Source organism: Arachis hypogaea, chromosome 3 (assembly GCF_003086295.3).
Source record: "Arachis hypogaea cultivar Tifrunner chromosome 3, arahy.Tifrunner.gnm2.J5K5, whole genome shotgun sequence".
Lineage (NCBI taxonomy): Eukaryota > Viridiplantae > Streptophyta > Magnoliopsida > Fabales > Fabaceae > Arachis > Arachis hypogaea.
This window is the reverse complement of record NC_092038.1, coordinates 79,656,972-79,666,410: the sequence shown is the minus strand read 5'-3', so window position 1 is coordinate 79,666,410 and position 9,439 is coordinate 79,656,972. Positions and strand designations below refer to the sequence as shown.

The 9,439-nt window shown below is 39.4% G+C and overlaps 1 non-coding gene across 1 annotated transcript; it reads left to right on the top strand.

The window, feature by feature from the left end:
* The first annotated feature begins 8,144 nt into the window (after positions 1 to 8,144).
* On the top strand, positions 8,145 to 8,248 carry LOC112792892 (small nucleolar RNA R71). Its single transcript, XR_003197612.1, has one exon. It is a non-coding gene; the product is annotated as a small nucleolar RNA R71 (small nucleolar RNA).
* Positions 8,249 to 9,439: the final 1,191 nt, after the last annotated feature.

Genomic DNA, 9,439 nt, shown 5'->3' with positions numbered 1-9,439 from the left:
TTCATTTGATTTGTTGTTGTTAATTCTTTGCAATTAGTTGTTGTTAGATTTCATTCTTGTTGTCAATTTAATATGCTTTTCTTTTGTACCTTCCAAGTGTTTGATGAAATGCTTAGTTTGGTTTTAGTGTAGCTTTTGTTCCTCTTGGCTTTGGAAGAGTAATTAGTGACTCTTGTGTTATCTAATTCCTTTGTTGATTGATAATTAGAAGTTGCTAATTGATTTGAATGCCTCTAAAGCTAGTCTTTCCTTTAGGAGTTGATTAGAACTTGAGGAATCAAATTGATTCATCCACTTGACTTTCCTCCATGGTTAGAGGTTAACTAAGTGGGAGTAATAGACAATTTGTTATCACAATTGAGGAGGATAACTAGGATAGGACTTCTAGTTCTCATATCTTGCCAAGAGCTTTGTTAGTTGTTAGTTTATTTTCTTTGCCATTTATATTTCTTGTCTAAAATCTCAAAAACCCCAAAATAACTCATAACCAATAACAAGACACTTTATTGTAATTCCTAGGGAGAACGACCCGAGGTTTGAATACTTCGGTTATTAATTTTAGGGGTTTGTTACTTGTGACAAACAATCTTTTGTATGAAAGGATTATTATTAGTTTAGAAACTATACTTACAACGAGAATTCATTTGTGAAATTCTATACCATCAAAAATCCATTCATCACTCATCCCCTGCCAACCCTCCCTAGTTATACACACAACACAACCAAAACAAAAACACAGACACAGAAAGAAACAAAAGAAAGGGAGAGAGCGATCCGAGAGAGAGCAGAGGGGATCCGAGAAGAAGGAAGGGAGGGGGAGGCTTGCCGCCGTCGGGGATAGGTGTCACCGCTCCCGGCGCCGTCACTGTTGCGGAGAGAGAAGCAGAACCGCAAAGAGAGAGATTGACAGAGACGCTCACGCTATTCATCCTCGTCGCTTCCATGTGTTGCCGCCGCCGCCGTTGGTTTCATTGTCGTCGAGCTCGAAGGAGAAATGGAGAACGACACTGAGAGAGAAGGGAAGATCTGCGACTGGCCAAGAGAGAGGAGAGAGTCGAAGGACGCATTGGTGGGTGTTCTCCTCGCCGCCGCCGTGGGAGCTTGCCACCACTGTGAAGATGAACCAAGGCAAGCATTCTTGCTCTTGGTTTCCGTTCTATTTTGCTTTTAGGTTTTTTCTGTTCTTGTTTCTAGTTTTCAATCTGATTATTAGGGTTTGCGATTCCGTCCCCTTTGAAGCTACTGCCGTTGTCAATTTCCACTAGAGAATGTGCCGCCGACCTTCTACTACCGAGAGTCAATGCTGGAGCTGCCGTGATGAGTTTGAGACTGCTACTTTGATTATGGGCTGTGATTGCTCCTAATTTCCACCCAATATGAATCCTCTATTTTGCTACAACCCCGGTTACTGCTGTGAAGACTATGCCTCTGCCGTTCCGGTTGCATGGGTTTGTGTATTTGATTTTCGAGTTCAGTTAATCGAGGTAGGGGATTTGTTTTAAAAATAAAGGTTTTAAATTATGAATGCCATTAAAATTAAATGATTAGCTGCAAATGGTTGCTTTACGTGAATAATTGATGGAATTGAGCTGAATTATAGTTGTAATTTGTGATCATCAACAATGGCGCCAAAAACTTGGTAGCGCTCTCAAACGTGAATCACACTTAGTCACAACTCCGCACAACTAACCAGCAAGTGCACTGGGTCGTCCAAGTAATAGCTTACGTGAGTAAGGGTCGATCCCACAAAGATTGTTGGTATGAAGCAAGCTATGATCATCTTGTAAATCTCAGTTAGGCGGATAGTAAATGTTATGGAGTTTTTGAATAATAATAATAAATAAACAGAAAATAAAGATAGAGTTACTCATGTAATTCAATGGTGAGAATTTCAGATAAGTGTATGGAGATGCTTGTCCCTGTTGGATCTCTGCTTTCCTACTGCCTTCCTTCAATCCTTCTTATTCCTTTCTATGGCAAGCTGTATGTAGGGCATCACCGTTGTCAATGGCTACATCCCATCCTCTCAATGAAAAAGGTCCAAATGCTCTGTCACGGCACGGCTAATCATCTGTCGGTTCTCGATCATGTTGGAATAGAATCCCTTGATTCTTTTGCGTTTGTCATCACGCCCAACAATCGCGAGTTTGAAGCTCGTCACAGCCATTCAATCCCTGAATCCTACTTGGAATACCACAGACAAGGTTTAGACTTTTCGGATTCTCATGAATGCCGCCATCAATCTAGCTTATACCACGAAGATTCTGATTAAGGAATCCAAGAGATATGCGCCCGGTCTAAAGTAGAACGGAAGTGGTTGTCAGTCACGCATTCATAGGTGAGAATGATGATGAGTGTCACGGATCATCACATTCATCATGTTGAAGTGCAACGAATATCTTAGAACAGGAATAGCTGAATTGAATAGAAAATAGTAGTAATTGCATTAAAACTTGAGGTACAGCAGAGCTCTACACCCTTAATCTATGGTGTGTAGAAACTCCACCGTTGAAAATACATAAGTGAAGAAGGTTCAAGCATGGCCAAATGTCCAGCCCCCCAAAGGTAATCACAGGATCAAAAATACAATCCAGGATGAAAATACAATAGTAAAAGGTCCTATTTATACTAGACTAGCTACTAGGGTTTACAGAAATAAGTAATTAATGCAGAAATCCACTTCCGAGGCCCACTTGGTGTGTGCTTGGGTTGAGCTTGAGCTTTACACGAGCTAAGGCTTCTATTGGAGTTGAACGCCAAGTTGTAACGTGTTTTTGGCGTTCAACTCTGGTTCGTGACGTGTTTCTGGCGTTTGACTCCAGAATGCAGCATGGAACTGGCGTTGAGCGCCAGTTTACATCATCTAATCTCGAATAAAGTATAGACTATTATATATTGCTGGAAAGCACTGGATGTCTACTTTTCAATGCCGTTAAGAGCGTGCCATTTGAAGTTCTGTAGCTCCAGAAAATATATTTCGAGTGCAGGAAGGTCAGAATCCAACAGCATCATCAATCCTTTGTCAGCCTTCTATCAGAGCTTTGCTCAGGTCCCTCAATTTCAGCCAGAAAATACCTGAAATCACAGAAAAATACACAAACTCATAGTAAAGTCCAGAAATATAAATTTAGCATAAAAACTAATGAAAACATCCCTAAAAGTAGCTAGATCCTACTAAAAACTACCTAAAAACAATGCCAAAAAGCGTATAAATTATCCGCTCATCACAACACCAAACTTAAATTGTTGCTTGTCCCCAAGCAACTGAAAATCAAATAGGATAAAAAGAAGAGAATATACTATAAATCCCAAAATATCAATGAATATTAGTTCTAATTAGATGAGCGGGACTTGTAGCTTTTTGCTTCTGAACAGTTTTGGCATCTCACTTTATCCTTTGAAGTTTAGAACGATTGGCATCTCTAGGAACTTAGAATTTCAGATAGTGTTATTGATTCTCCTAGTTAAGTTTGTTGATTCTTGAACACAGCTACTTTTATGAGTCTTGGCCGTGGCCCTAAGCACTTTGTTTTCCAGTATTACCACCGGATACATAAATGCCACAGACACATGACTGGGTGAACCTTTTCAGATTGTGACTCAGCTTTGCTAAAGTCCCCAGTTAGAGGTGTCAACAGCTCTTAAGCACACTCTTTTCGCTTTGGATCACGACTTTAACCACTCAGTCTCAAGCTTTTCACTTGGACCTGCATGCCACAAGCACATGGTTAGGGACAGCTTGATTTAGCCGCTTAGGCCTGGATTTTATTTCCTTGGGCCCTTCTATCCATTGATGCTCAAAGCCTTGGATCCTTTTTACCCTTGCCTTTTGGTTTTAGGGCTATTGGCTTTTTCTACTTGCTTTTTCTTTTTCTTTCTATTATTTTTTTCGCCACTTTTTTTTCGCAAGCTTTTGCTATTCACTGCTTTTTCTTGCTTCAAGAATCAATTTCATGATTTTTCAGATTATCAATATCATTTCTCTTTGTTCATCATTCTTTCAAGAGCCAACAATTTTAACATTCATAAACAACAAGATCAAAAATATGCACTGTTCAAGCATTCATTCAGAAAACAAAAAGTATTGTCACCACATCAATATAATTAAACTAAATTCAAGGATAAATTCGAAACTCATGTACTTCTTGTTCTTTTGTATTAAAAACATGTTTCATTTAAGAAAGGTGAAGGATTCATGGAATTATTCATAGCTTTAAGACATAGTTACTACATACTAATGATCATGTAATAAAGACACAAACTTAGATAACATAAAGCTTAAAAATTGAAAAACAGAGAAATAAGAACAAGGAATGAGTCCACCTTAGTGATGGTGGCGCTTTCTTCTTGAAGAACCAATGATGTCCTTGAGCTCTTCTATGTCTCTTCCTTGCCTTTGTTGCTCATCCCTCATTGCTCTTTGATCTTTTCTAATTTCATGGAGAATGATGGAGTGTTCTTGATGGTCCACCCTTAATTGATCCATATTGTAACTCAAGTCTTCTAGAGAAATGTTGAGTTGTTCCCAATAGTTGTTGGGAGGAAAGTGCATCCCTTGAGGCATCTCCGGGATTCCTTGGTGATAAGCTTCCTCATGTGTCTCTTGGGATCCATGAGTGGGCTCTCTTGTTTGCTCCATCCTCTTCTTAGTGATGGGCTTGTCCTCTTCAATGAGGACGTCTCCTTCTATGATAACTCCAGCTGAGTAGCATAGATGGCAAATAAGACGAGGAAAAGCTAGCCTTGCCAAGGTAGAGGGCTTTTCAGCTATTTTGTAGAATTCAAGGGAGATGACTTCATGAACTTCTACTTCCTCTCCATTCATAATTCTATGAATCATGATGGCCCAATCCACAGTAACTTCAGATCGGTTGCTAGTGGGGATGATGGAGCGTTGGATGAACTCCAACCATCCTCTAGCCACAGGCTCGAGGTCCAGTCATCTTAATTGAACCAGCTTGCCTTTGGAGTCTCTTTTCCATTGAGCTCCTTCAACATATATGTCCATAAGGACTTGGTCCAACCTTTGATCAAAGTTGACCCTTCTTGTGTAGGGGCGTTCATCTCCTTGCATCATGCGCAAGTTAAACGCCGACCTTACATTTTTCGGACTGAAATCTAAGTATTTTCCCCGAACCATTGTAAGATAATTCTTTGGATTCGGGTTCACACTTTGATTATGGTTCCTAGTGATCCATGCATTGGCATAGAACTCTTGAACCATTAAGATTCCGACTTGTTGAATGGGGTTGGTCAGAACTTCCCAACTTCTTCTTTGGATCTCATATCGGATCTCCGGATACTCATTTTTCTTGAGTTTGAAAGGGACCTCAGGGATCACCTTCTTTTTGGACACAACATCATAGAAGTGGTCTTGATGGGCTTTGGAGATGAATCTCTCCATCTCCCATGACTCAGAGGTGGAAGCTTTTGTCTTCCCTTTCCCTTTTCTAGAGGTTTCTCCGGCCTTAGGTGCTATTAATGGTTATGGAAAAACAAAAAGCTATGATTTTACCACACCAAACATAAAATATTGCTCGCCCTCGAGCAAGAGAAGAAAGAATAGATGAAGAAGAAGAAGATATGGAGGAGAGGGAGAGAAGGTTGTGTTTCGGCCAAGGTGGAAAAGAGAGGGTTGTGTTGTGTGAAAATGAAGAAGAATGGAGGGGTATTTATAGTGGAGGGAGAGGGGTTAAGGTTCGGCCATATTGGGTGGGTTGGGTGGGAAAGTAATTTTGAATTTTTGAAGGTAGGTGAGGTTTATGGGGAAGGGTGGATGGATGTGAGTGGTGAAGGTAGGTAATTGGGAAGAGAGATTGAGGTGATTGGTGAAAGGTTTTTGGGGAAGAGTGTTTATGCGGAAGAGAGGATGAATGTGAAGAAGAGGAGAGAGGGTGAGTTGAGGTAGTTGGAGATCCTGTGGGATCCACAGATCCTGAGATGATCATGTGGGGTCCACAGATCCTGTGGTATCAAGGATTTACATCCCTGCACCAATTAGGCATGTAAAATGCCTTTGCATACAATTCTGGCGTTTAAACACCGAAGTGATGCTTATGTTGGGCATTCAACGCCCAACTGCAGCATGTTTCTGGCGTTGAATGCCAGTTCCATGCTTGTTTCTGGCGTTCAGCGCTAGCTCTCCTCAGGGCATATTCCTGGCGTTCAAACGCCAGGATGATGCTTGTTTCTGGCATTCAACGACAAGATCCATGCTCTGTTCTGGCGTTGAACGCAGCCAGATTCTCCTTACTGGCATTTAAACGCCAGTAAGTCCTTCCTCCAAGGTGTGATTTTTCTTCTGCTGTTTTTGATTCTGTTTTTAATTTTAGTATTTTTTTCATGACTCCACATGATCATGAACCTAATAAAACATAAAAGAATAATAAAAATAAAAATAAAATTAGATAAATAAAAATTGGGTTGCCTCCCAATAAGCGCTTCTTTAATGTCAATAGCTTGACAGTGGGCTCTCATGGAGCCTCACAGGTGATCAGGTCAATGTTGTAGACTCCCAACACCAAACTTAGAGTTTGGATGTGGGGATTCAACCCCAAACTTAGAGTTTGATTGTGGGGGCTTTGTTTGACTCTGTACTGAGAGAAGCTTTTCATGCTTCCTCTCCATTGTTAAAGAAGAAGATCATTGAGCTTTAAACACAAGGTAGTCCCCATTCAATTGAAGGACTAATTCTCCTCTGTTAACATCTATCTCAGCTCCTGCTGTGGCTAGGAAAGGTCTTCCAAGGATGATGCATTCATCCTCCTCCTTCCTAGTGTCTAAGATTATGAAATCAGCAGGGATGTAGAGGCCTTCAACCTTTACCAACACCTCCTCTACCAATCCATAAGCTTGTTTTTCTGACTTGTCTGCCAATTGTAATGAAAATATGGTAAGTTGTACCTCAATGATCCCCAGCTTCTCCATTACAGAGAGTGGCATAAGATTTATGCTTGACCCCAGGTCACACAGAGCATTTTCAAAGGTCATGGTGCCTATGGTACAGGGTATTAAGAATTTGCCAGGATCTTGTCTCTTTTGAGGTAAGGTTTGCTGAACCCATGTATCTAGTTCACTGATGAGCAAGGGAGGTTCACCTTCCCAAGTCTCATTACCAAATAACTTGGCATTAGCTTCATGATAGCTCCTAGATATTGAGCAACTTGCCCTCCAGTTACATCTTCATCCTCTTCAGAGGAAGAATAGTCTTCAGCGCTCATGAATAGCAAAATAAGGTTTAATGGGATCTCTATAGTCTCTATATGAGTCTCAGATTCCCTTGGGTCCTCAATAGGGAACTCCTTCTTGCTTGAGAGACGTCCCATGAGGTATTCCTCATTGGGATTCACGTCCTCTCCTTCCTCTCTAGGTTCGGCCATGTTGATTATATCAATGGCCTTGCATTCTCTTTTTGGATTCTCTTCAGTATTGCTTGGGAGAGTACTAGGAGGAGTTTCACCGATTTTCTTACTCAGCTGGCCCACTTGTGCCTCCAGGTTTCTGATGGAGGACCTTGTTTCACTCATGAAACTTAAAGTGGCCTTAGACAGATCAGAGACTAGATTTGCTAAGTTAGAGGTACTCTGTTCATAATTCTCTGTCTGTTGCTGAGAAGATGATGGATAAGGCTTGATATTGCTGAGCCTATTTCTTCCACCATTATTAAAGCCTTGTTGAGGCTTTTGTTGATCCTTCCATGAAAAATTTGGATGATTTTTCCATAATGAATTATAGGTGTTTCCATAAGGTTCACCCATATAATTTACCTCTGCTATTACAGGGTTCTCAGGATCATAAGCTTCTTCTTCAGAAGATGTCTCTTTAGTACTGTTGGATGCATTTTGCCATCCATTCAGACTTTGAGAAATCATGTTGACTTGCTAAGTCAACATTTTGTTCTGAGCCAATATGGCATTCAGAGCATCAATTTCAAGAACTCCCTTCCTTTGAGGCGTCCCATTATTCACAGAATTCCTTTTAGAAGTGTACATGAACTGGTTATTGCAACCATGTCAATAATTTCTTGAGCCTCTGCAGGTGTTTTCTTTAGATGAATGGATCCACCTACAGAATGGTCCAGTGACATCTTAGAGAATTCAGATAGACCATAATAGAATATATCTATCATGGTCCATTCTGAAAACATGTCAGAAGGACATCTTTTGGTCATCTGCTTGTATCTCTCCCAAGTTTCATAGAGGAATTCACCATCTTTTTGTTTGAAGGTTTGAACATCCACTCTAAGCTTGCTCAGCTTTTGAGGAGAAAAGAATTTAGCCAAGAAGGTCGTGACCAGCTTATCCCAGGAGTACAGGCTAACTTTAGGTTGAGAGTCCAACCATGCTCTAGCTCTGTCTCTTACAGCAAAAGGGAAAAGCATGAGCCTGTAGACTTCAGGATCTACTCCATTAGTCTTAACAGTCTCACAGATCTGCAAGAACTCAGTTAAGAACTGGTAGGGATCTTCTGATGGAAGTCCATGAAACTTGCAGTTCTGTTGCATTAGAGCAACTAATTGAGGTTTTAGCTCAAAATTGTTTTCTCCAATGGCAGGAATTGAGATGCTTCTTCCATCAAACTTGGAAGTAGGTGCAGTATAATCACCAAGCATCCTTCTTGCATTATTGTTGTTGGGTTCGGCTGCCATATCCTTTTCTTGTTCGAAAATTTCAGTAAGGTTGTCTCTGGATTGTTGTAATTTAGCTTCTCTTAGTTTCCTCTTCAGAGTCCTTTCAGGTTCAGGATCAGCTTCAACAAGAATGCCTTTTTTCTTGTTCCTGCTCATATGAAAGAGAAGAGAATAGAAAAAGAAGAGGAATCCTCTATGTCACAGTAAAGAGCTTCCTTATTGTTAGTAGAAGAAGAAAGGGAATAAAAGAAAGGATAATCCAAACACAAAGGTGAGGATAGGGGCAGTGATTTGAGATGAAGAGAAGTGTTAGTGAATAAATAAATAAATAGAATAAGATGAGAGACAGAAGTTTTCGAAAATAATTTTGAAAAGGAGTTAATGATTTTCAAAAATTAACATAAGAAATAAATTAAAATTAAAATTTTAAAACAATTAATTAATTAAAAAAAGAATTTTTGAAAAAGAGGGAGGTATTTTCGAAAATTAGAGAGAGAAAAGTTGTTAGGTGGTTTTGAAAAAGATAAGAAACAAACAAAAAGTCAAATAGTTAGTTGAAAAAGATTTGAAAATCAAATTTGAAAAGATAAGAAGATAAGAAGATAAGAAGTTAGAAAATATATTTTAAAATCAAATTTTTGAAAAAAGATAAAATTTTGAAAAAAAAGATATGATATAAAAGATAAAATGAAAAGATATGATTAAAAAGATATGATTAGAAAAGATTTAATTTTTAAAATTAAAATTAATTACTTAACTAACAAGAAACTAAAAGATAAGATTTAAGAATTTAAAGATTGAACATTTCTT